The sequence below is a fragment of the Equus przewalskii genome, unplaced genomic scaffold (assembly GCF_037783145.1).
Source record: "Equus przewalskii isolate Varuska unplaced genomic scaffold, EquPr2 ChrUn-12, whole genome shotgun sequence".
Lineage (NCBI taxonomy): Eukaryota > Metazoa > Chordata > Mammalia > Perissodactyla > Equidae > Equus > Equus przewalskii.
This window is the reverse complement of record NW_027228749.1, coordinates 558,461-583,229: the sequence shown is the minus strand read 5'-3', so window position 1 is coordinate 583,229 and position 24,769 is coordinate 558,461. Positions and strand designations below refer to the sequence as shown.

Genomic DNA, 24,769 nt, shown 5'->3' with positions numbered 1-24,769 from the left:
ATAAGCTCCCCCCCTTGCACAAATGATAGCAATCTAAACACACTTCTCTACACTTTGGATTTTTCACTTAACAATATATTTTAGAAATAGTTCCAGATTAGACATGAGGAGCTTCCTCATTCTTTTCTATGGCACGTAGTATTCCATTGTATTGATGTCCCATAATTAATCGAACCAGCTTCCTGTTGATGGACGCTTAGGTTATTTCTAATCCTTTGCTATCACAAACAGTGCTGCCATAAATAATCTTGTACGTATGTCATTTTGCACGTGTGGAGTAAATGTCCAGGAATTGAAATGATGGTTCAGAAGGTATGTGCATTTGTGCATAGACATTGCCAATATGCCCTCTTTAGAGGTTTTTATGCTCCCACCAGCAATGTACAATGTAAATATAATTTTTTAAAAATGATGTCGATTTTCATCAAAATGGATTTAATCAATCTTGTTTCTGGACTTTTAGTATTCTCTCTCCTGCTCCCACCTAAAACTTTGGTTTTACAAATAACACTTTGAGGAACATTTGTGTAGATACATCATTGGGTATATTCTTAGATTTTTTTTTTAGGATAAATTCATAGAAATGGGATTACTACCTCATACCATATATTAAATGGATTGAAGAACTAAATGCACGAACTGAAACAATTAAAAAGCTAGAAAAAAATTAGTAATTAATTATCCTAATTAATTATCCTAATATTGGGCTGAAGAAGACTTTTCCAAGATAAAAGCAATGACAGAAATCATACATGATAATACTGACAGATTAGACTACATAAAAACAGAAAACTTCTGCCTATCTAAAAAATCCTATAAATAATATTAAAAGACAAATGTCAAACTAGTATAAATCAGTAATACAAATATAATATAAATACCCAATAGAAAAATAGACAAAGCATATGACTTAGTAAGTCTCAAAAGTAATACAAATACTTGGTAAGTTTATGAAAAATGATCAACCTCAATAGTAATAGAGTAAATGCAAATTAAAATGAGCCTCCATATTTTTATCCTGCACTTTCTCAAAGATAAAAAGAATGACGATATCCAGTTGACTGATGTAATTTGGTAATACTCATTGAATAGTGAAAATTCATGATCTCTCTCCACACAGCAATTTGGCAATATGTATCCAAAGCTGAAAAATGTGTATATCTTTTCAATTGCAATTATATTACCTTTATGCATTTGCCCTACGGAACACTCTCATATGCGTAACGAAATGTGTAGAGGTAACTCCCGGAATAAGGCCTTAACTGTTTCACTGGATTTCAGAGGCCCCATTGAAACGATGATAAACTAGAATTGACTTTCCTTAAACCTGTGAAACAGTATGAAACCACCATAGAATTTTCAATATAATTATAAGAGAAATCCTAGAGAGCTGCTCTTTTTTCTCCCTTGACTTTGTGTTGAAAATTTCTCTTAACATGAATCTCAGAATAGGAGAGAGATTGTGGGAACAAAACTTAATGAGCTAGTCCTCATATGAAGACAGACTCACAGATTACCGGTGTGCGTTGGTGGTATAGTGGTGAGCATAGCTGCCTTCCAAGCAGTTGACCCGGGTTCGATTCCCGGCCAACGCAGTACTTTCCCTGTTTTATTTCTTTTCTTTTTCGCTTTTCTCCAAAACTTTGAGTAGACCCGCAAAGCAGAGGTTAAAAAAAACAAACAACAAAAACCCGACTTAGGCCACCCTTGTGTCCGAAGACTCCGAGCCCTTGGGTAGTCTCTCCCGAGAGCAAACATCCAGGTCTTTTATAGCTGCACACCCCCAAGCGAAGCGTGTTCGCTGCGTTTGGCCGCTGGCTTCGCACTAGTTTACGATAATAGTCCTTTTGGGGTCTTTAGGGAAGTTTCTGAAGTAAAGGCTGGTCGGATTTATTTTTCTGAATTCTCGGAGGCAGCTCTGATTTATTGAGGAGTCAAAATAAAGAGGGTAGCCCAAACACCCGCAGTTCCCGAGAGAGAGCGCGCGAAGTTACTTGGAGCGGTGACGGAAGCAAGAAAAAATAAAGGAGGGGGCCCGTCACCCCCTTCCGCAGCTCCCCGGCTCAGCTTCTCTTCCGGTTCCACCATTCTGGGGTCAGAAACCTCAATTCCAGGGTAGAAGCTGGAGATGTAAACAGGAAAATCCTCCAGGGCTGCCACTGGAACCCCTGGGCCGGGAGCCTGATTTTTCGGAGGGGAAAAGAGAAGTGATAGGAGGAGGGGCGACTGGAAACGCGGTCCTTGGGGTGCAGCCGCCGCTCTCAGACGTCGTCAGGAGCCGGACGCGCCTCCGCCAGGAGAAAAGGATGGTGCTGGCGCCGGCCCCGCGAGGTTTAGGGTCTAGGTTTAGAAGCAGCTTCAGGTGTCGGGGCTTCGAGGATGAGGAGTGAAATTATTTGTTTAGGATTTTGTGGATCCCTATGTGGATCACCCGAAACAGATGAAACAGCAGCACATGGTCTGCATTTCTGTTTTAAAACCCATTAAATCCAGCACTAGCGCGCCGCCTTGCAGGTGGCGCGCCGTGATCGTATAGTGGTTAGTACTCTGCGTTGTGGCCGCAGCAACCTCGGTTCGAATCCGAGTCACGGCAGGTAGCGCAGCCTCCTTTAGCGGGCGTGACTTTTACCTTTTAAAGGTGAAAAAAAGCTCATATAATCCCGCCTTCGCTAGACGCAGCGTCGCGCAAGTGCAGTCAGCGAACTGGGTGAATATCTCTGCTCAGCTCACACCGCGGCTCGCCGACCTAGCAAACCTGACCAACCAAGGCAGAGACGCTTCAGGACCGTATGGAGAGCCTAGGAGCTGCGATCAAGGCTGCAGAGGGAGTCTCCTTCAGCCTTCACCTGAGCGGAGGAGAGAACCCTTCGCTGGTGACTCCGAAACTCAGCGCCTCTTCCAGACATTGGGGAAATGAACGTTTAGGAGAGTGGAGTGAAATCTCCCGCGAGCGCGTACGCCTGAGGCCGTGAATCCCATCCGAGTTGAAATCTCCGTGGCACCTTTACACGTAATGAATATGGTCTCTTACTGAGGCCACACAAAATTTCAGTATATAAAAACAAGCTCCTGGCCCAAATGAGTAGTGAATTGGACTTATTTTCCCAGTGGAGTCCTTCACCCTCAACCCCACTCCCACCCCCTGCTGGACCCGCATCCCCACTCCCACTCCCTGGTCCTCATGGTTTAGGGGAGAAAACGGTTTCGGGTCAAGAAGAAGGAAATAGGGGCTGCAGCCCCAAGGTCCCGGCAGCACACGTCCCCGCACCCCTCCTTCTCCCCGGGGCTGCTTGCGGCTCTCATCCCGGTACCCTCGCCCTCTTTCGCCTCCTTCTCAGGACTCCGGATCCCGGAAACCGGGTTCTCAAAGTGACGCAGTCCAAAAGGAATTTTTGGAAACATCGAGATTTCAGCACTTGTTATTTCTGCGTCCTGGGCAAGCCCGCCTGGCCCGGCTCAGTACCCATTATTCTCTTGAAGCCTCGGGCTCCTCCGTGGTAGAAAGTTACTACTGCAGCAACAAAATCCTAGACTCGGAGATATTTTTGACGTCAACTGATATGTGACTGGACCATACACCCTTGCTTTGAAAGAAATTATACCTATCTTGGAAACAAAGCGCTTTCAGGGCCCGGCTAGCTCAGTCGGTAGAGCATGAGACTCTTAATCTCAGGGTCGTGGGTTCGAGCCCCACGTTGGGCGCTTCGGTTTTTTTTCTTTTTCTCTCTTTGAAGTCTGTCAGCTACCAATAGAATCAACAGCTTTTAAATAGCCATTGTGGCCACTGTTGTTTTAAAACTTTGGTAAATGATTCCAAGAATCGCCTCTACGCGCCCCAAATTCAGCACAAATAAGGAATCTGGACCAGGGATTCCAGCGCGTCAGGTTGTTGAGGCCAGGAGTCCCTGACGCCCCGCCGCCTGGGTCTGGACTCCTTCCGGAACCGAGTCCGGGAGCCGGGGGCTCCGCGTCCGTCCTGACCCGACTCTGCTCCACGGAGAAGACGCCTGAGGACGTGACCTGACGGAAATATCTTCGTTCTCTTCTCGTAGGTGGGAAATTTTGGATGAGGTATTGAAGGGCCTTCTAAGCTAGTTAAAATGTTCTCCGCTAGGGTTTGAAACGTTCATCAGTCGCAAAGGGCTGTAAAATACAACTCGTTTAAGAAGGTCCCGAAATGAAAAAGAAGAGCGGGACCTGGAAAAGGAGCTGGGGAGGCGGAGAAGGGGCGCGGAACGGCCCGGAGAAGGGGAAGGAGGAGGAGGGAGAGGGAGGAGCCAGGCCTGGAGCGGGCCAGAGGGGGAGGTCACAGCGGCAGTCTCGTCGCGTCAGTATGGGCCGCGTCTCTGCAGCGCTGCGCCCACGTGTTTTGAGCTAGTTATTGATCCATTGGAGAACTATGTTCTACCCCAAACTCTGAAGTTGTTTGCCTTACGTTTGTTCCTGCTACATCTCCTTTCAGTGTTGGGATGGGTGGTGTGGGTTAAATTGGTTTCCAGGGTGAGTGGAAGCCAAGTTTGGCACCGATCAACAGGCTTCTCCACAACAGTGAGGACATTCCCTTTTAACTCCTCTTACAGGTCGTCCGCCTCCCCTCCCTAAGGATCGTTTACCAGTCCTACCTTTTTTTTTTTTAAGTTTGTAAATATGCTTTAGTCTCCCTTGTATATCCAGCCAACCATCTCCAAGATGATCATTACACTAGCCAATTATTCTCAAAGTGTGGTGCGAAGACCAATATCATCAGCATCACCTGGAAACTTTGGAGAAATGCAAATTCTCAAGCCCCACCTCGGAACTGCTGAATCAGAAACTCTCGGAGTAGGCCGACAATTCCTGACTTAAGCTCTCCGGTGATTTGGATAAATGCTCAAGTTCGACAACCACTGCTTTAGGGTAGCCAGGATACACCTATCAACCAAGATATACTATGTTTTTGGGTAGGAAACTAAACGTCATAACGTCGGTACCTCTCCTTAACTTGGTGTCCATATTTAACATGGTTTTCATAAAAATATTTAAAAGGCTTTTTCTTTTTTATTCAAACTGGACAGTTTAAATGGAAAAATAACAAGCAGTAATATTCAGAGAAATTGTTTTTTAAAAAGAGTAATAAGGATTAACTCTATGTGGTTTATTAACCCTATGGCATATTTTAAATGCCATAAATTATAATAATTAAAACAGTAAAATATCATGTATGAATAGTCAGCAATCAATGGGACAGGATAGAGTTCAGATATAGACCAAAATACATAAATAAATGTAATATATTAGAAAGAGGGACTCAAATCAATAATTCTAATGAACAGTTTTTGAATAACTAGGTTACTGCTTGGGAAAAAATAATGGTCAATGAATATCATACCCTTTATATAAGGGTTCATTCCAAATTAACAAAGACTTAAATAATAATAAAAAGGAATATAAAAGTTTTTGTAGAATCATGAAATAATTATTTTATTATCTTAGTGTGTGTACCAAAATGATTGTTCTAACTATGATGCAAACTCAGAAGTCCTGAAAGAAATTTTATTATTATTATTTTTGCTGAGGAAAATTAGCCCTAAGCTAACATCTGTGCCAATCTTCCTCCATTTTATATGTGGGTTACTGCCACAGCATGGCTGAGGAGTAGTGTAAGTCCCCACCCGGGATTCAAACCGGCAAACCTGGGCCACCGAAGTGGGGCACATTCAGAGAATATTGATGAATTTGACTATATAAATCAAATGGAATCTGCATAAGCAAAGTCCTAAAACAAATGACAATTTGGGGAAATATTTGCAACTCACATTGTGTTAAAAACCCTCTATTTTTAGTTCATGTTGTGCATCAACCTCCTTCTCGCTGCCTAATTGTGAACTCGCACTCAAAAACAGCTGAAACCCTTGATAACCAACCAAACTGCTGGGCTGTAACTTTCCCTTTCCTCCCTCCTCTTCTTCCCCCTTCTCCCTTTTCCTCTCTCTTCCCACTTCCCTTCCCCTCTCTCCCCATTTTGGTTTGCTTTCCCTAGACCCACTAGGACCCCAGTAAGGGCTTCCGCCCATAGGTCCTCACTCTCTCTGCTCCCGACCTGTTCCATAGAGCATCCCACTGGTTGTGCTCCTGTGGGGCCCTGCGCAGCATGCAGTGACTACCTCTCTGGGACCTGTGAGTGTAATAAACTTTTCAAGCCTGGTTCTCTTCCTGTGGCAGGACCAACTCTATCATACCGTATCCAACATCTACATTCTTAGAACACACATCATATATAAAAGGCTAATTTCCCTAATATTTACAAAACTATAAACCAATAAGAAATAAACAAACAACCCAATAAAAGTAGCAAACATATAAAGAATAGAAAATAGGAAAGGCTATGCCCATATGAAAAGATACACAGCATTCAACCTTGCTATTAATGAAAGCAATGCAATTTAAAGCTATACTGAAATACATTTTTCACCTATAAGAAATGGTAAAAATTTTAGTTTAGTATATTGGAGAGTTAATGAATATTGTTAATGAGAGGGTAAATTGGTACATGTTCTAAAGGGTGCTTTTTGAACAATATCAAAAATTTGAATAAATATTTTTTTACTTCAGCAATTCACATTTAGAAATTTATCCTAAGATGTACCTACATATGTGTGAAATTAAATGTACACAGAGTTATTCATGGAGCATTATTTTGTTAAGTAAAAGACTGGAAACTCTAAATGTCTATCAGTTTTGGGGGTGACTAAATAAATGACAGCACAATGATACAATTAAATACAATCCAGCTAGTTGTAAAAAAGAACGAGGAAGGTGTTGGTATTCCAATATGGTGTGGTCAACTGAAGAAAATGGTTGTAATATTTTACAGCTTCTCCCATCAAGAGGAGTTTATTTCTTCTCTGTTTGAATCTGGGATTGGCTATGTGACTTATTTTGGCTAAATGTTGCTGCCTTTACAATCTGACACAAGCAGAGGCTTGAAAAATGCTTGCGCATTGGGGCTCACCCACCTTTTGCTGCACTTGGAATCCTAAGACACTGATCTGAAGAAAACCAAGTTAGTTTACTGGAGAGATCACACGGAGAAAATCTGTCCATCCCCGCTGTTCTAGTTAATTCAGCTGTACTCCACATGTGTGATTGAGACTATCCTACACCATCCAGCCCCAAATGAATTAGCTCATACCAGAAAAACTTGCAAGACAACTCACAGAATCACTACAAAATAATAAATTATTGTTATTCTAAATCAATATGTTTGGGATGGTTTGTTATACAGCAAAAGCTAACTTAGATTCACTAAGACATAAAATTAAATCAAGATTTCAAAGTGAGGAACAATCTTACAATATGCAATCATTTGTTCCAAAAGGGTAATGGTGGTGGCAGGAAATAAATATACACCTTTACTGGTATATACATAAACATCTCTAGAATGATACACAAGAAATATGAAGTCCTTTATTGAAAGGGCCCATTGAGGTCCCAGTAAAATGGATGAAAATAGATGATCAAATTTCAAACAGCAGGATAAATAGAAGATCCTATAAGCTTTGGGGAGGGGGGATGAGAGAACAGTTTAATGCAAATAATCAAAAATGAGAATGACATCTGCCTTCTCTACAGTGTTGATGCCCTCCATTCTAAAACCGTCAGGAACAAACCTGTAGTTGAACAAAGTCTGGTTTATTGGCTCACTGCAACAAAGGAGACAGCAGGCACCATCGGGAACTGTGGGGCAATTATACATTTTTTTTTTTTTAATCTAGAAAGTGCGAAGAATGGAACAGGGCTGAATATGAAATTGGTAAAGAAGCAGTAGTCATTATTAGTAGTTGGGAAGAGGGATGTTTGGTCATTTTTGTGGTTTGGATAATGTTCTGTTTGTGCTCAGATATGATCATGAAGTAGTAATTTTTTCTTTCTTTGCTTCATTATGATCATAGAGTGACTTTGTCTTATCTTGGTGTTCTGTGAAATATTTTAGTTTTAACAGGAAACTATCAGGGCCTAGGTGTTTGAGTCAGGCCAGCTCTAAGCTGACAGCAGTCAAGGGCTGTTTTTTCTTTCCCAACAGCAACTCTAGAAAATAGAAAACAATGGAGCAATACCTTAAAAATATCTGAGGGAAAATTACTTCAACCTAAAATTCTCTATCTAGTAAAGTATCAATTACATATATGTATATAATAGACATTTTCAGACATACAATGTCTCACAAAGTTTGGTTCTCAGGTAACCTCTCTACAGAAGTAATTGGAGGATATACACAATCAAAAGGAAGGAATGAATAAAGAAAGAAGACCACTTGCAATCTATGAAGCAAGGGATCGGACAAAAGAGAGAGGCAACAGAAATCCCAAGATGATGGTGAAGTAAAGGGAGATATTATGATGACAGCTGTGGCAAAGGCCTTAAGATCAAGTAGTCCATACTGGAGAAGAGAGGAATGTACCAAGAGAGACTTCTTGAAAAAAACTGATTGCATGTTTCAATGTGTTGAGGTGAGATTTACAGAACTGGGGAGAAATTGGTCATAATTCAGTAATAAATACATGGAAAACTAAGCAAATGGAAAAATGAGATAATTGTTACTGCCAGGGGAAAAATATTATACAAAAAGTGATCATGTTAAATTATGTGGCTTATCTGTTCATAGTTTATATATTTAAAATAACAGCCATTGGGGCCGGCTCCGTGGCCGAGTGGTTAAGTTCGTGCGCTCCGCTGCGGCAGCCCAGGGTTTGGATCCTGGGCGCCGACATGGCACCACTTGTCAGGCCACATTGAGGCGATGTCCCACATCCCACAACTAGAAGGACCTGCAACTAAGATATACAACTGTGTACAGAAGGGGTTTGGGGAGATAAAGCAGAAAAAAAAAATAGCCATTGATCTCATCAAAATTATGATACACTTGTATTGATGTATTAGGGTTCTCCAGAGAAACAGAACCAATAGGATATATAAATATATATATGTATATATATATATATATGTATATGTATCTATGTGTATATATATGGAGAGAGAAATATATTGTAAGGAATTGGCTCATGTGATTGTAGAGGTTGGGAAATCCAAAATCTTCAGGGTAGGCCAATAGGCTGGAGACTCAGAGAAGAGTTCATGTTGTAGCTGTAATCTGAAGGCAGAGTCTAGAAGCAGAATTCTCCCTTTCTCTGGGGAACCTCAGTCTTTTTCTCTTAAGGCCTTCAGCTGACGGGATGAGGCCCACCTACATTGTGGAGAGTAATCTGCTTTACTCAAAGTCTACTGATTTACATCTTAATCTTTTCTAAAAAATACCTTCATAGGAACATCTAGACTGATGTTTGACCAAATATTTGGGTACATGGGCCTAGCCAAGTTGACACATAAAATTAACTATCACAATTGGGAAGATGGAGTGGGAAATGTGTGTGTGCTTGTGTGTGTGTATATATGTATGTATGTATGTATGTATGTATGTACATATGTAGTGGTATTTGTAGAGGGAGTACATAAAAGAGAGATAAAGTGCCTAAAACCAGAAAATCAAGAATTAACAATATTTGTTTACAGAGATGGAAATAAACAACCCATCACTGATTAAAAGAATTTAAAGGAGTTACCTCTAGGAAGCAGGAAGTAGAGGAAGGGGTCAGGGGACTGTTGGTTTTCATTACAAGATTTATAAGAGTATTTGACTCTCTAAACTATGTGCATATATAAGTTTGATAAAAATAAATACTAAATAAAATAAGTTTTTTGTATGTTGTAGTTTTTCAATTTGTTGTCTTTTTGAATTTCATAGGGGAATGGTTCAGTTGTGGTGCCCAGGTGAACTTGTACATATTCATACAGGCCATGCAAGCAAAGGCTTGAACTGCAGCTATTCTGAATCTTATCGCAAGGTGCTCTGTGTCCCAGAGCAAGAGAGGATGGGAGCCTTGTGAAGAGCTGCCATGAGACCGTCTCCATTCACTTCCCCATCTCTCCTGGGAGACTGTCCTGGGACAGTTTCTGATTGCCTTCCAGGTTCTAATGACATATGGGGCTTTCTGCTCACCTTGCCACCCCTCCCCTGGGTAGAGCTGTAGGCTATAAAATCACTTAGTTGCAGTCTAGAGTTAGCTCCTCAGTAATGGGGTATCCCACAACTTGCATTGTAGTCACTGACTCTTTTTGTTTCAGTGTCATCCCTTTTAATCTATGGGATAAGAATGCAGGAAGTCTGCACCTTCAGCTACTCTTCCTTTTATTGTCTATGTAAATAATAAACTGTCTGAATCTAAAAGTCACTGGTATCTTTACGGTCTGAATCACTCAGGTCTTGGCTTTGCCTCATGCTGACTGTTTGTTTATGATTTTTTTTTTTTGCCATACAAATTCTTAATCTTTTTATGTAGTTAAATGTATTGATCCTTTCCCTTAGAGATTTTGAGTTTTATGTCATGCTTAGAAAGGATTTTCCCTACAAGACTGTAAAATTTTTATTAGTATTTTTGAAGGAAGAAAGGTGTAATTATTCTGCTAATGAGCTGAACAGAGGTGCAGTGAGCTCCCAGATGATTTTGTGGCACATTCCCTGAGGCTTTCTGAAGGCTAGACCTGGTGAGGATTGAGGGGGTTTCCTGGGACCTCCCAGCTCAGGATTCCTGGGCTCTAAAAGGGGAATGTAGCCACTGAAAAGATGGTGCAGTATCCCACTGCTAGCAACAGTGGAGAGCGATTACCAGGCCTGATTGGGCAAGTGGAGAGAGTTGTTCCTGGAACCTGGAAAAGTGGTAGTTGTTCCTAAGGCTGTAGTGTAGTACAGTGGCACTGAGCAATAGCTGTGGCCTTGGGGGGTGGCAAACACAACTGCTGCTACAGCTTGCAGAAAATATTTACTCTGACCTCAAATTCCCACCCTCCTATCTCCAATCAATGCATCCCATTGACTTTAGCCAAAAGGAAGACAGTGGGCAGAGGAGTCCTTTTGTGCAGTTCAAAAAGATTAACTTTCTAGGGCATATAATAGTGTGGATAATGGTGAGAATGGATATGGAGTGACAAATGCAGAATACCCAGCAAATATGGCCTTTTCACTCTTGAGATTTTTTAAAAACTAATAGACTTCATTTCTTAGAGCAGTTTTGGGTTTACAGAAAGTACAGAGAGTTCCCATATATTCTCTCTCCTCCACTTCCACTAACCCCCTATTACTAACATTTTGCTTTGGTGTGGTACGTTTGTTACAACTGATGAACTGATATTGATACATTGTTATTAACTAAAGTCCATAGTTTACATTCGGGTTCATGCTTTGTGTTGTACAGTTCTATCATTCCTGAGATTTTCATTGTGAAATAATTTCATTAGCTGCGTTTTGGTGTCAAATAGATTTTTCAAAAAGCTTTTGTACTTCCTGAATTCTTTCATTTATTTGAGAATATCTGTTTGTCGTCTTTAGACCCATATGATGTCTGCCCTGGAGATATGTATATATGTATTTGGTTCAATCTTTCTTTCCCTCAGATCATTCTAAACCCTAGGTTAAATTTTCCTCCACTCTTTGTTTGTCAGAGCCTTATTTTCTTGGCAGAGCTTTCCAATTTCATTAAAACAAAGTTCTATAACTGGTGTATATTTTTCATGCCATAGCTGGATTCTCTTTTCCACAAAAATATCAATAATGTGACTGGAATTTCAAAATGCAGGATTTTTTTTTAGAGTGTGTGTGTGTGTGTGTGTGTTAGTACCTTCAAGTTTCTAGCTCAGAGCAGACAGACAAGAGAAGAAAGAAAGGAAAGAAAATCCTGTGGAACTTCTGGATCGTGATGCTTTAAGAAGTTCATAGAAATTGTTACTTGCTTGAGCTCTCAGAGGAAGGGCTGTGATTGTGGGTTAATGGCCTGACCTGTGGCTTCAGCAGCCTTAGACACGTTTGAGTTTCAGCAGATGAATGTAGCCTGGCTTGTCTGAAGTTGTAATATATACTTATAAAGTAGGTGAGTACTTTATTATAAAAGTAATAAAGTCATGCTTGTTGACTTTATTAAAAAATAAAATTGTCTTAATTTATTAAAAATGAAATTGTTTACTAGAAACAATGAGGTTAGTATTTGTTTGGCCTTTGGGAACTTGGAGCTTGAATAGAGGAAGTGAGAATTTTCTCACTGCATGTACTTTTCTATAATCCCTTGCTTTTCTGTCGTCAGGCACTCGAGTGCATGCACATACACACACACACACACACACACACACACACACACACACACACACACAATCCCTCTAGGAGGAAAAGATCAAAGAAGTACAGGACAGGTTCTGCTCCTACCTTCACGTGACTGTTCCCCAGTCCGTGCAATCTGGTCACGGAGGGCATTTTATACACTAGAGGAATGTCTCTTTATGTTACCACCTGTTATGGACTGAATGTTTGCGTCCCTCTCATTCATATGCTGAAGCCCTAACTCCTAATGTGATGGTATTAGGAAGTGGAGCCTTTGAGAGGTAATTAGGTTTAGATGAAGTCATGAGGGTGAAGCCCCCATGAAGGGATTACTGATTAGTGTCCTTATAAAAACAGAAGAGATACCAGAGCTTCCTCCCTCTGCCAAGTGAGGATACAGTGAGACGGCTGCCTTCTGCAAGCCAGGAAGAGGACCTTCGCCAAGAACTGAGTCTGCTGGCACCTTGATTTTGGACTTTTCAGCTGTGAGAACTTGGAGAGACAAATGTCTGTTGTTTAAGCCACCCAGTCTTTGGCATTTTGTTATAACAACCTAAGCTAGGACATGACCCAAACCTGTGAAATGGTCAAAATGAGACTTTACTCTAGGCAAATCTATTTGTGAATGCATCCTCTGTTTCTACTTTCTGTGAGAAGTTTTCTTTAGCTACTTGTCCACCTCAGCTCACCAGACAAGGTTTTCTAGCAAATATCGCATACCAGCATAGACCATACAATTCCTCAAGAGCAATAGAATGACCACTGTTATTCAGTTCCCCCAAATAAAGTCCTGAGAATGCAATCTCTCCTCTTGTTGCCACAGAAAATAAGAAAAGATCCATTGTGTAAAGTCTCAGTCTGATGAAAAATTTAAAAGTCTCCCCTTTCTAATTTTTATTTGACTCAAAATCAACCATGAAGGTGCCACTCTGGAGGGTGAGTTCCGGGTTCTTCAGCAGCAGAAGCCTGGGCTCTCTGTCACAGGAACACTGGGAACAGCACCTCTACAGTCAAGTGAATCCGACCTTGTAAACTACTTCCCCAGAAGTCCCAGGGCTCAGGAGAACAAGGGAGACCTGCACAGCCCCAGCCTCTCACCTACAGAATTCAGAGCGACGTGTGAAACCAACAAGTAATAACATTCACCAAGCAAAAGATGGGTTTGTACTGCTATTAATGTCAGACAGGATTGCCAAGAAAAGAGCATTCTCTGAGAATGTGGGAATATGACTAGGTACAACTTCTTTGGAGGGTAATTAGTCAGGAATTAGCAAAGTTAGAAATGCACAAATACTTTCATCAGGCAAGTCCACTTCCAGGACTCTATTTTAGGAAAATTCTAGCACAAGTGAGAAGGATATTTGGATAAGGATGTTCTCTGAAGAACCATTTATAGTTCTAATAAACATTAGAACCAATGTCATGCCCACCAACTGAAGAAGGTTTAAACATATAATGATCCATCCATACCATAAAAGGATATGCAGGTGTATAAAAGGACGAGGTAAATAATGAAAATGGTGATGAGATGCCACTGAAAAGAATTATAGCAGCTAATGTTTAATGAGCATTTATTAAGTCTTCAAATGCTTTATGTGCATATCTCATTCAAATTTAGATTAACCCATGAAGGAAGTACTCCTATTTGCCCACTTTTATAGACGAAGAAACTGAGGCACAGAAAATTCAATAACTTCTTGGAAGTCACGTGGTGGAAGAACCAACATTTCCACCCAGAACTTGAGGCTTCACTACAAGTGAAGACTGAGGTTTTGTTGTTCTCCTTTCTTGGGATTTTCAGGTTCCAGGCTGAGAAGTTGTAAAAACTCAGGTTCAGGAAGCGAGAGAATCTGTGCAGTGGCTCTGGGATAAGTGAGCTCTGAAGCCGCAGTCGGGGGCTCTATTGGAAAAATTCCTTCTCTTAGGCACTTTTACGGAACTTGAGTCTTCGGGCAGCATATTTCGGAGTCTGATTTAAAGCGGATAGAGGTCCAGAAGTCTCTGAGGATAAGGTCGGTAACAGGTAATCTAAAATAGCAAGTAGCTGGAAAGGATTCCGGTAAAGTAAAACATACCGTCCCTGGGTGGGCTCGAACCACCAACCTTTCGGTTAACAGCCGAACGCGCTAACCGATTGCGCCACAGAGACACGGAAATTTTGGTTCCTAAACTTTTTCCTGGTCCCAGAAATTGCTTTTCAGCCTCTGGCTGGGGCCGTCCTCAGATTCTCGCATTCCAAAAACCAGGAACGCAGGAGACGCTGAGGCTCAGAGTTGTGTCATTGGGCACGTTTGGACATTCATACCCGGCCAGAGTCAGCTGGCGGACTCTGACGGCCGAACGCCACATCTACGGCCTTGTCTCCTGGCTCGAGGTGACAACGTCTCTGGCTGAAGTCATCCGCTTTCCCATTCTTAGCTCCCGTCACCCGTCGCGCTCACAGCAAGTCCTGCAGGACCCGGGGGGCGCGCGTGCGAAGGACACGAACCGGCTGTGCCCCCGCCGCGCTGCCCGCTCTCGATGCTTCTGGATGTGGACTCCACCGGGCGGGACCTGGGAATTGCTCGCGATGCAGCCCGTCCCCCAGAGCAGGGCCTGGCACCTAGTAGGCGCCCAATTAATGCTCGGTGAAGGAATGCATTCCGCCGCAGGGTCCTAGGGGAACCAAGAATTCCAGCGTGGGCTTTAAGCATTTAGTCCCATTAGGAACTGTGGAATGGGAAGACGGGAAAGGTTTCTCGTACAGGCGCGCTTTTGTTCCCGGAGCTGATTCAGATCACTGCAAAGGCCCTGACTTTGGACACGTGCGCACCGTGGCTGAACTGAGCTCCCCGCCGTGGACGCCCACGCAGCCTCAGCCTGGGGTCGTCTGTCCTGGGGGTGGGGGTGGCGGTGGGGGTGGGAAAGCTGAAGAAGAGGAGAAGAAAGCGAGTTGGGGCGGGGGGCAGCCTGGTGAGGGGTGGGGAGAGAGCGAGCGAGCGCTCTGGCTACTAAAGAAAAAGGCCAACAGAAAACGGAAAATGCCTATTTTCGTTAAATAGCTTCGATCACCCTCCCCCTGCCCCCTCTGTCGGTCAAAGTGAAGACCGTGATCGTGTACGGTTGATGGTTTTGAATCCGAATGACGGATGTTCATCTTTGAAATGCTTAGTTAAAGACAGCAACGCCTCGAGATGTCACCCTTAAGACCTGACGACTTCTCGAGTCCAGATCTCGGAGCAGGTGGGCGAGGGGCCCGCGGCCCCGCGCTGTGGGGAGCCCACAATCCCTGCTCACCGCACGAGGGGAGGAAACGTAACAAACGGTCACCCCGGGGGCTCTCCGACTCCGTCCCAGCCCTCCTGGGACGTCAGAGTAACCTTAATATCATTACCGGAGCAAATTGAGTAATGCTGACTGTTTAATAAAAGTAGGACAATGACAACTGTAGATTTAATTCCATATAAATATGACTGAAAGCCCACTATAATTTTGTAGCCATTTGCGGGCCACCTTGAAACATGCACTCGGATATTTTTTTTCTCAATAGTAAACTTAGTTAATACTTTATTAATGTGCGTGTTCCTTTGTCTCAATTTCTTATTTCCCCAACAGGCCCCAGAGGAGAGGCGGAGAACGCGCAGGGCTGAGGCGCAGAAAGTGCGCTTGGCGCCGCGTGAACTTTCACTTGTGCACCCACGATTGTCGAAGAAAGTTGGAAAATTTCAGTAACAGGACTAAGGAGGTGGATCCGTGGTAAGTCTTGGTGGGACCTCTTGGGATGGATTGAAAAAGACCCTTCTATCCTGGCCATCGAAGTCTGGAGTTGCGTCTGGGCGGAAACGAGCACTAGGAGAGGCTGTTCTCAAAGGCCCGGGGAGGGCGGAGTCGCTCCCTCAGCCCGACGCTACCTCCGCGCAGCAATTTCTATTCGCTACCCTGGGCCCCTCCTTGATCTCAGAAGTAGGACGATTAAAGGCCTGCCGCGTGATTTAGCGTCGCTCAGCCCCGGGCGGGAGGAAATCCATCAAACTCTTTATAAACTTATTTTCTCATCAGCAACGCGCCGAGGTTGCCTTCGGTCTTGGCTCAGATATTTTACATTTGGGCAACTGATCCCAAACTGCAACGGAGAAGAGAAGCTCATGGCTTTGTCTCATCCTGCTAGCTCGGCTTGTAGCGCTCACGACTTTTAATTTCAAAGTCTCGAGCATCGCCCAGAGTCCAGCGCGTTTTACTTGATTCTCTTCTAATTGAGTGTACCCGCCGTTGCCGGGCTCTACGGATCCCCGAGGCGGCCACGAGGGGGCGCGTGGTCCTTCCTCTTGGAACCCTGCTCCCAGGAATCATTACTTTTTCTGTTTGGATAGTAAAGAGAAATGATGTCCAGTAGTTTCAATTGCTCTGAGACTGGCGGAACCCGAGATTTCTTATTTTTCACCACCCCAACTCTAGGATCTTCTTTGGTCGAGGCACAGGAGATTGGTTGTGTAAGCTCAGTTGCCCTGCTTGGGTGCTACCTCATTCTCTCTGCTCTCAGACTGCTCTCAGACTCACAAACACAACTGGCTTTGAAAGCAATTGATTTCCTTTGTAATTTTAAATGTTCTATCCTACTCATTAAAAGCCTTATTCTGAGAAGGGTGTGCAGGTTTCAGCACATCACCAGAGGAATCCTCAGGAGAAGAAATGTTAACAACTTCACAAACGGAGGAGGAGGCAGTGGTACCGGGACATGCCGGTGGGGAAGAGCATGGGAAGGAAGATTCAGAGGGAAGAGCAATGGAATTGAGAGGAGGAAGAAGAAAGAGATGGATTGCCAGGACTGGTCCCCAGTAATGACAGCTTGTCTCTCTGGGTCTCCCCTCCCAATCTTTGTCTTTCAAGGCAGCACCAGGACCAGTATTGACCCTTTACAGATGGCCTTTTGCTAATCCTCTCTTTTATGGTCCTAGGAGGGTCTGTAGGGGAAGCAAAACTTTACCTCCACCCTCGAGGGTCTCCAGGTGAGCCTGAGAATTAGACTGACATGAGACAGATTAACAGAAGAGCATACAGATTTTTACATGTGCTTGGGAGCTCCAATAGGAAAATGAAGTGTTTATACAATAGGTTGAACCAAGAAAGGCAATTGTGGAAAAGTGAAATATATGGGAAGATTAAAGGAAGATACAAGTTCTTTTAACAAGATCTGTTTGTACAGATTTCTGTCAGCCTTGACTTCCTGACAAGAATGTTCCTTTCCTTCTGGTATAGGAAAAGCATCTTTCAAATGGGATTTTTGGGTTTTTTTTGCAGGGAAGGATTCACCTTGAGCTAATATCTGTTGCCAATCTTCCTCTTTTTAAAAATTTCTTGCCAAAGCCCCAGTGCATGATTGTATATTCTAGTTGTAAGTCCTTCTAGTTCTTCTATGTGAGCCACCGCCACAACATGGCAACTGACAGATAGGTGGTGTGGTTCTGCAAGCCAGAAATGAACCCTGGGTTACCAAAGCCATGAAAGTGGGGAGCTTTAACCACTAGGCCTTCAGGGCTGGCTCTCAAATGGGAGTTTTATCTCCTGCTTTCAGAAAGAAGAGGGGAATTCAGACTGTCCTTTCACCTGCTGTTTTCCAAGTGCCTTTAGCTCAAAATAATCCTTGTGCCAAAGTGGCATATTTTGATGTGGTATATTCTGCCACTCTTCAAGTCAAAGCATTGGAATATGCCGAGAGAACAGGATACTCAGCACAGATCTCCTTGTGGTGCTGGGGGGGTTGGGAGGGGCACCATGCTGAGAGTAAATTTAGCAGTCTCAGATCATTCTTAATATTTGCTAATAAAGTAAAAACAAAATCCTTGGTCCAGGTCATTTGTAAATGTGGAAAACATTGTTCAAATTATTTAGAAATCAGTAACCTATGTGATTAAACCTTCATTTTAAAGATATTGACAAGAATTCAGGACTTTCACCTACAGCTATAACATAGTCATGCCACCAGATTAGTCATCTTGCCTTAAACAAAAAAATAGACAAAATATTTGAAGCACCTGTTTATGGACACTGGACAGAAGCAGTGCAACTCTGTGATTCCCTGAGAGAGGATTGGGGAAATGGCCTGACAGTGCTACAGCAAGTTGGAGTCCCAAGAGAGCATGGTCTTCACACTGAGCTGAGAAGGCAGAGATCAGAATTACAGCAACTGAAGCAACTGGAATCTGCAGAGCAGAGCACAGAAGAGGAGAAAACAGTTTAGAGGCCAGTTGTGAGAAATCCATATTGGGTCCCCCTCAGGTCATTTGCTAAGTGTTGGGTGCTCATGTGCTGAGAGCCAACACCCAAGGCTTCCAAGATGACAGATGCTACAGGATGGAAAAGAGAACAGATCAGTGCTGGCAACATTGGAATTCAGACCTTGTTAACAACTCTTTACCACCCTGAGCATTCAGCTGATACTCCAGAAACACTCTGTTTTAGGAGTAAAGACCACACTCTAGGGTAAGGCTTACTCTTGACCCTCCCTAAAATAGTTACAACTAAGCCCTGTTAAGATTAGCAGAGGAGACAGGGTTTGGAGGTTGAGACACACCAAGTTAGAGAGCCTTGGGAAATACCTTGGACTTTCCACAGATCCGCCTAAACAAACCATAAATCCAGTCCTACACAAGTTCAAGGTCATTGGCTAGAAATCAAAGTGCTTACTAGAACAAATATTGATACTCTTCAGAGGAACATATCAGAATCTGGAGTCTCTACAGTGTATCATTCAAAGTGTCCAGTAAACAATAAAAAATATTAGATATGCAAAGAAACAGAAAAATGTGACTCATTCAATTCATTTTCAAGAAAAATACAGCAGTCAAGAGAAACCAATTCTAAGATATCCCAGATGTTGGATTTAGCAGACTTTAAATATATATACACATGAAATTAAAGGAAAACACAATGTCATTGAGTGTTCTGATAGAGAATGTCACAGAGAAATGGAAAGTATAAAAAAGAACCGAGTAGAAATTCTAGGACTGCCCAGTGGGCCCATGAACAAAGTGGCCTGACAACAGGGATGCAGACTGTGCAAGGTTTCAGTTATATGGGTCCCACTCACCATGGCTAATCTGACTATAACCACTACTGAGTGCCCTGTAGGGGAGAACATTTGCCACCCCAAAACGTGCCACTCTAGCATGTGAATTTTTTTGAGCTAAAAACAATCAAGGCCCAAAAGACTCAGGAAGAACCTTTGACCTTCCCCCTAAGTGCCTAAAAAGAATTTAGGTACAGGGCATATTCCTGGAATAGAGCTATCACCAGAGATATCTACAAAGAATATGGGCTAAGTGTGGTGGGGAAGACTCAGCAGGGCCTAAAGTAAAGATTAGAGTCTTCTCTGTGTCCCATTGTCTCTGCATGGCCCAACAAACACTTGTTTACTAAACATTTGGTTTTCCATCTCCATGTGAATTGCCTTCCTCCTCTTTAAGTCCCAAACCACTGGCCCCAACATCCACTTTTGTCTTTAGTTGAAAATGGTATTTAAGGTGAGGGCTTCAGCCATTTTGGCGAGTTACTCAGTTTTCCTCTGTCTCTCCCATGTATATGTGTTATTAAACTTCTGTTTGTTTTTTTCCTGTTAATCTGTCTCGTCAATTTAATCCTTAGATCAGCCAGAAGAACCTAGAAGGGTAGAGGAAAATTTCTTCCTCCCCTACAGTCCAAACAACCAGCAGAAGAGAACAATTCAGCTCCTGATATGACAGCAGTCCTCAGTAGAGGAGGGGGAATATATCAGCCAGCCACAGGATGGCAGGTTGATCACACAGGACCTTTGCATCATGGCAGGGCAGTATTTTGTTCTCACTGGAATAGACACTCATGCTTATTAAGGCTTTGCCTTCTCTGCCTGCAATGGTTCTCCTAAAACAACCATCTGTGTAGACTTTCAGAAGTCCATATTCTGAAATCCGTATCACAGAATTCCATACAGCATTACTTCTGACCAAGAACTCATTTGACCGTTGCCCTGGGCTCACACTCACTGGTCTTATCCTGAAGTAGCTAGCCTGATGGTGGGCTAGGGCTTATTCTTCTCACCACAACCCTGAAGCCAATGAGAGTGGTTCCTCTCACTATTACCCCTAGTGATACACTAGTGAACATTTTGCTTCCCACCCACCCCTGTAACTTTGGGCTCTACTAATCTAGAAGTCTTAATTCCAAGAGAGAACTGCTTCCACCAGGAGATGGCCAAAATGATTGGTCCTGACCACTAAGGGGGAACTGGATTGCCCCTACACAATGGAGGTAAGGAGGAGCATGTGAGGAACACAGGAAAGCTCTTGGGTGACTCCTTGGTACTCACCACACCCTGTGATTAAAAGTCAATGGGGGGGGGGGCCAGGCCCCGTGGCTGAGTGGTTAAGGCCATGTCCTCCTCTTTGGCAGCCCAGGGTTTCGCCGGTTCGGATCCTGGGCGCAGACATGGCACCGCTCATCAAGCCACACTGAGGCGGCATCCCACATGCCACAACTAGAAGGACCCACAACTAAAAATACACAACTAAGTACCAGGGGGCTTTGGGGAGAAAAAGGAAAAATAAAATCTTAAAAAAAAAATAAGTCAATGGGAAACTACAACCCAATCCAGGCAAGACTGAAAATTGTCTAGACCCTTTGAGAATGAAGGCTTAGATCACTCTACCTGGCAGGAAAGCAGCGTTGAGCTGTGGTGCTTGCTGAGGGCAAAGGAAGTAGGGAATGGGTAGTGAGTGAACACAATAGTCATAAATACCAGTGACAGTTGCAGAAGTGAGGACTATAATAATTATGAGTATTTCTTCCTTATTTTGATATGAATATTTTTGTGTATGTATTAACCAGTATTTTTCCCTTTTCCTCTTCCATCCCACTACCAGCTAACATAAGATGTGTTGATAGCAGTTAACTTTTAATCTCAGTATTTAAGTTACAGGATATCAAAGGGGGAGTGAATGTGACTCAGCCAGAAGAGGAATTATCATCATACAAAGACAAGGGATTTTATCTTCTTTTGGGGAAAGGGTTGGCATGTTTTGTTTGAGGAAAGCATGATTTTGTTGTTGTCTTTATTTGAAAGTTAAGAATGGTTTTAAGAGGAGGAGGAGTATATGGATGCCAAGTCCACAAGAGGTGGGCTGTGGTGGGTTTGTGTCAGTTTTGTTAAGCTGGAAGCTTAACAATTTCTCAGAATTCCCATCCCCGCATAGTTCTGGGTTAGCCTGGGCCACAGGAGACATTTGCTGAGATTTGGAAGGTGGAAATGGAAGTGGCTGCCGTATTCTTTTGGACACTGGGAAGGGCAGGGGAGGGCACCAGCATTGTTACAGCTCACAGTGTATTTATCTACTGGCTTATTTTATGGGCAGGCGCCAGCAGGCAGGCTTGCAGCAACTACAGCTTCTGCTGGATCTCTTCCCACTGCTTCTTCATACTTAGGCATTTGATTGTTTAGTCAGTGGGACTCTCCTATCTTTAAGGTTGGGAGTTTGGTGGCAGTGAGAAACTGAGGCAGGTTCTAGTTCTTCCTTTCTTGTGGGTTTCACTCTCCATTTTTGTTCTTGCAAGCATGGACAGAGAAACACAGCAAGGGGTTTGATGCTATTAGGCACATCCTAGGATCCTTCTGGGACACCCCTTCTAAGGAACCAAATTTGGAAGCTCTAAAGGAATACAGGAAACAGGTAAAACAAAAATGAAACCAAGATTCAAGAAAATTGTCAATTTTCGCCTTGCACTATGAGGTGAACAAGTGCACACCATAGCCCTCCCACCCAGCAGAGGAACAAACGTTCCAGCGAGGCCCGTAGTAAAAAGCAAGGCCCTGTGTAAGAACTGGATTTTCGAGTTGTGCGAACACACATTAGTGTTCACTGACGGTGAAAAATGAGTGGAAAAATAAGTGCCGTGCAAAGACGGTAAAGCGAATCCGAAACAGCCCCCGGCTGCTTTCCGGTGGCTGTCTGTTGTTTAAACTAGGTATCACGAAACACGTTCGTCTCCCTTAACAACCGTTTCCATAAAAGGAAAAAAAAAACAGCTATAAAGAATGACCCAATAAGCTCCTAACTCAGCTGCTTAAATCTTTCACCGGGGAAGGTACGACGAGTGTGAGAGTAGACATCTTGCCGTGGTATGATAAACCCCTCCCCCCAAGAAAAAGAAAAACAAACCCCGGGAACAACCCCCAGTAACACAACCAAAAAAATCAAACCAACCCGCGCTTAAAAGATACTAGAAATTGTCAGGGGGAGAACATTAAACAGCGCTGAGGCTAAAAAAATGAGCTTCCATAAAGACCGCGTTTCTTACACAGAACCCAAAACCCAGCGAAGCTTTTGCCGGCCCACTACAACTTCATAGGCCTCACACTGTACACATACGGTCACTTTGCTCCCGCGCCTCCCTAGCCTTTCCACACCGCTAGCACACGCAGTTTCAAGCAACAGCCCTGAAATCGCTCCCACAGCACGGAGGACCATATAGTGTTTAAGAGCAGATAGCGAAAGAGCAGCCCCTGCGCTGACGTATCTGCATAGGACACGCCCTATCCGTGACGTCACGACAACAGCCCTTCCCTCCAGCCCCCGCCCCGCCCTGGTTCTCTCCACCCTCCTTCCTCCCACCCCAACCCTTTGGGGCGGCCCGCGCTGCTTCTTAACCCTTGCCCTGCCGAGCGCCTGTCTGGCGGGCCCCTGAAGCCGTGCGCCTTTCTTGACATAATGGCTTTCCGTTACCGCGGAAACCGGTTCCTTTCAAATCCACTTATCTTTGTGTTGTAGCGCTGTGTGTGTGTCTATTAAAACGCATTAAGCATCACGACTGCCAGCGAAACCTGTTCCGTTCTTGAAAGTTCAATTTGGTTCATCGAAAATTTCATTCATGTTGCTTTCAATCTTCAGGTGTAGAAAAGTGTTTTGGATTTTTTTTCCTATTCCCTTTCTGGGACGCGTGTGATGGTGAACAAATAATCAGGACCCTCTCCGCGGTCAACAGGCGAAACTAGCAAGCAAGCCGCATAGGCTTAGAGTCAGTGCAAAATCTAGGCTGTACGGTGAGGCGGCCTTGGAGGTCATCTTAAGCCTGTGTCAGCATGACCTTGCAACCCTTCATCTCATGACCGAAGACTCCAGCGGGAAAAGATCTGCAACCAGAAGAGAGAAAGGGAACCTGGCTCTCATACCCTCTAGCTACATTTTTAGGTTCAGGAGATAATTCTGTTGCTGCAAATAATCCATAACCAATCTATAAATCAAAATTGGGGTGAGTTTATTATGAGCCACAGTGAGGATTATTGATGCGGGGTCGGTGAGCCGAGGAGTCAAAAGAAAGATTTCTTAGACTCTCAAGATCTGGCAGTAGTGCTCTTTTATTTAGAGAATAGTGTGGAATAGCATGGGGACAGGACCCATGGGCAGGCAGAGCTCCTGCTGCTGCCCCGAGTTGAGGGTTAGGGCTAATTTTATAAGGCATGGGTACGTGACTTATTTTTACTGGAAAAAAAGAAAAGATGATGTAAAAAGTCATTAAATGATTTCAGTGCAGATGGGGTCTGGTTATTGTGCGGTCATATAACTTTAGATACGAATCTGGCCATATAGATCGGCATGTAGGTGAGGATGCCCTGAGCTTCTCTCCCTGGGGCGGTCCTAATTCATACCATAAAAAAGTCCACTGGGTCGTATAGTTTGGCATGTAGGCCAGGTCACCTTGGGCTTCTCTAGCTGGGGCAGCCTTAATCCACATCAATTATAACCCAGGAAGGCCTTAGAACGAGTTGTGGAGAAGCATGGGTTTCAGCACAGTCTTATATCTTTTTAGAACAAAGAACATACGTTAAACCCACCATACAGTCCCATCCAAATTTCAAAGAGGTATTCAGTTGCAAATTAGCAGGTCAGCATGACTCTGATGTCAGGAAAGGGACTAATCCAGGCATTACCAATAGGGTGTAGGAAGGGAAGTATGCATTCTTATTTTAAGAGAGTGCATTCTTTACTTTAATGGATAAGCAGATGTACAGTGTGTTTGATAGGCCATCAGTCAGACTTTTTAGTTCAAGCAGATTCGGGGTTGAATTCGAATAGTTACCCCATATATCTCATTATGTGAAAATGTCCTGTCAATTCATACTTGCCTCCCTCCACACATATATGACATCAACATTCCAGGATATATAAGCAAGAAATTCTTATTTTATAATCTAGAGAAACACCAGATGTACCCTGCCACGGACGAACAGATACCCCTTTGGCATATATGACTCTTGATGAATAAGTCCCTTTCTGTGTGTATATACTGCCTTGTAAAAAGGCATATACACTGTACTCAGATCTGCAGACCTTGGAGTGGTTCCTTCAGGATACTCTGTTGAGGTGTTTCCGGGCTGGAGTCCTCACCCTTGGTTATTGAATAAACTCAGGTAACTTTTATCAAGATTCTTTAGTACAGTCGACGTTATTCGTCTTTGGACCTCCTGGCCTTATTTGCTTTACTAGTACACTTTCCTGAACTGAATGCCTGTTTTTACTTCCTTGCTCTTTGGTTTCTGGGAAATGTTCCTCACATTATCCTCCAACTCATTTTTTTTTC

At 43.4% G+C, this 24,769-nt stretch overlaps 4 non-coding genes across 4 annotated transcripts; 3 read left to right on the top strand and 1 right to left on the bottom strand.

Moving 5' to 3' along the window:
- The first annotated feature begins 1,523 nt into the window (after nt 1-1,523).
- On the top strand, nt 1,524-1,595 carry TRNAG-UCC (transfer RNA glycine (anticodon UCC)). Its single transcript has one exon. It is a non-coding gene; the product is annotated as a tRNA-Gly (tRNA).
- A 926-nt stretch (nt 1,596-2,521) lies between these two features.
- On the top strand, nt 2,522-2,593 carry TRNAH-GUG (transfer RNA histidin (anticodon GUG)). Its single transcript has one exon. It is a non-coding gene; the product is annotated as a tRNA-His (tRNA).
- A 1,036-nt stretch (nt 2,594-3,629) lies between these two features.
- On the top strand, nt 3,630-3,702 carry TRNAK-CUU (transfer RNA lysine (anticodon CUU)). Its single transcript has one exon. It is a non-coding gene; the product is annotated as a tRNA-Lys (tRNA).
- Nucleotides 3,703-14,259: 10,557 nt separating this feature from the next.
- On the bottom strand, nt 14,260-14,333 carry TRNAN-GUU (transfer RNA asparagine (anticodon GUU)). The gene has a single exon. It is a non-coding gene; the product is annotated as a tRNA-Asn (tRNA).
- Nucleotides 14,334-24,769: the final 10,436 nt, after the last annotated feature.